Source organism: Aplysia californica, unplaced genomic scaffold, assembly GCF_000002075.1.
Source record: "Aplysia californica isolate F4 #8 unplaced genomic scaffold, AplCal3.0 scaffold00398, whole genome shotgun sequence".
NCBI classification, from domain to species: Eukaryota; Metazoa; Mollusca; class Gastropoda; order Aplysiida; family Aplysiidae; genus Aplysia; species Aplysia californica.
Genome location: NW_004797668.1, coordinates 427438 through 430389, shown reverse-complemented (window position 1 = coordinate 430389; position 2952 = coordinate 427438).

Below are 2952 nucleotides of genomic sequence, written 5' to 3'. Positions count from 1 at the left end.
TATATTTTTTTCTAAACAGAATCCGGATGTATATTCTATCTTTCCGTCATTTTCAAAAATAGCAGTTAAGTCATAAACAAGAAAGTTATTAACATTTCTTTGAACGAACATTTTATGATCAGCTGGTACATGCTGGAACGGAACCTGATGTTTGATATGGGATTATATGTGAGGCAGCGTGGTGAAATCAGGCCCTCGTCAATCTTTGGGCATGCAGAGTTATTGGTATCATCTTAAAGCTTGTTCACTTGTTTTTATTTGGATGAAAAAATTATCCATTTATCTTGAATACAAGTCGAGATATTTGTGAAAGAAGGAGGTGGGGGTCACCTGTTCTCAGAGGTAAAATTAGTGAGAAAATGGCCGCCAAAGATTGTTATTTCCTTAGCTTAAGAGTCCGTGGTAACGGAAAATTTACCTTTTTTGTGCCTTTAATCAATTTTTTTCAGAAAAATCCACACAGAAATTAGTTCTTTAATGGGCATAAAAGGTATTGGGCCAAAAAACAAATATTTGAAAAAAATTCACAAACCTGCGGAAAAATACAAGTTTCTTCACTTTGATTATTTTGACGAGAGCCTGATTCCACCACGCTGCCTCACATATGTTTGCTTTGATGACCTCAATTGGTGAGTGCATTCTTATGCATAGTCTATTATTTCACTTTAAAAAAATAGTCACATCTGTTGTTCCCATTTTAAAAAAAAAAGATGGCGTTTAAACAACTTCAACATTTATCTTCTTTTCCATGCTTAGTTGCAAAAATTACTTTTGTTATCAATTGCAAATCTTCGTTAAAATATAAAGTTTCAGCTTTTCATATTGATATGATGGAGATCTCGGCGTTTACTGTTACAATGTAGTTCGCATTTTCGAACGTTGGGACAAACGCAGAAAAATTCGTTCTCACATCAGCGCGTGATGACTTGTAGACAGCCTGTTGTCTGGACTCTGGCCACGGGGGTCACATTAACCTCACGGCTTATTCACTCAGGAAAGTAAAGCAAATGTGACACGATGACCGACTCTATAGTGCGGTCAAAAATGTGTGGCGCAACTTTAGCCCGGTTTCCATGTGTACGTAATGCGTAGTGCGCAATGCGTAATGCGAAATGCGTATTGCCTTTTTCTATGTGTGCGTGTTTCTATGTGTGCGTGTTTCTATGTGTGCGTGTTTCTATGTGTGCCTTTTTCTATGTGTGCGTGTTTCTATGTGTGCGTGTTTCTATGTGTGCGTGTATATTAACGGTCGTGGTCAGCCAGTTTGTTCTTTTAGCCATCTAATTTTCCAGAAATCATCTGTGTCAAAACAGAACCACAACATGACACCAAAAGTAATTGTAAAAATTGTAGCTCTGAAGGCACTAAATAACAAAGCTCTCTCACTCTCTTACTCCTAATTGTTTGTATTTTTTCTATATGCCTCATATAACACATCTGACCCAATTTTCCTCCACTTGAAACATTCTGTACATTATCAGCCATTATTCCCTTCATGCTGTCACATTTATACAAACAATAATCATAGCATAAAAAGTTGTTGTAATCCAAAACAGTCTAAAACACGTCGCGACGGACTTTTGCTGACATCTTGCATTTTTCAGTATAAAAATTACAAGTGTGTAAATGTAGTCAACACTCCATGAGTTCTTCCAATCTTAAAATCCATTCAATGAGTGTAATTAATAGGGCCTTTCATCAAAAGGGAAGCCTGACGAGCCCAGAATAAAATGACACTATTCAAACACCCGAGATGAATAAATTAGAAGAACTTGTGAAATGTTGACTTTATTGACCCCATTATCATCATCATCCTCATCATCATCATCATCGTCATCATCATCATCATCATCATCATCACCATCATCATCATCATCATCATCATCATCATCATCATCATCATCATCATCATCAACAACAACAACAACAACAACAACAACAACAACTACAACAACATCGATAACAACTAATTCTTTAGGCCTAGATCTAGATCTACATGTTTAGAACAAAGTCAGCAGACAACAGAACGGTGTGTTCGCATCTGTTGTTCGTGTGTGGTAATACCAGACATCTACTGGACGAAGACTGTATAGTTGTTTCCCCCTCCCATTGTAGAACGTCAGTAATGCTGTTCCATATATTGGAAATCTTGACAGCATCTTTGTGCTCCTTCCTCGATGGATCAAAAATGGAAAGATTTTGCCTCACAAGATCAATTAATTGATCAAGAACATCATCCAGAACGAAATTCCGTTTCATTTTATTATATTAGCTTGATGAAAACGAAACAGCAGAAACACGTAGTTCTTGTAAATCACCCGCGAATTTCTATCTTCCGGTGTCCGTATAGCTGCGTGAAGCCAAAGATCGTACATAACAAGATGGTCCACTCAGCCAAAAAAGTGTCCGCCTGAAGTCCGCTCATTGCTTCAGATGGCGCTGCAGTCTGTTTTGAAGCTCCCTTTCGTTTCTCCAGAAAAAAGAATAGGAATAGCACCTCTTTGAGTGCGCAGATCGACTTCTGTTCATCAGCTGTTCGGGTTCGTTCAGTGCGGAGTTTCAGGGTGTTTTTTTTTAAATTTTAATGACCGCTCGCCTCTCATTCTAAAGTCAAATTAAACGAAGAAAACTGTCGCCTCTTCCATTTTTTTATTATTTTTTTTGTCAGCGTAACCATTTTTTAAAAAGCGTTCTTACGAAATTTGAATTCTTATTTATTTAAAAAAACTTGATAGTTTCACTTTTTTTTCCACACAAGTAGGGTAACTCTGTTCGCAAAGGGTGCGCATTTGCGAAGAGGGCGCCACCGAATTTTGAGGACACTTTTTTTAATTGGCGCAAAGAGAGGAGTGGACCATCTTGTTATATATGATCATTGGTGAAGCGTATTGAAACGATACCTCGATCGTTCGAATACGCATCACGTATCACGGACAACGCATCACGCACTCA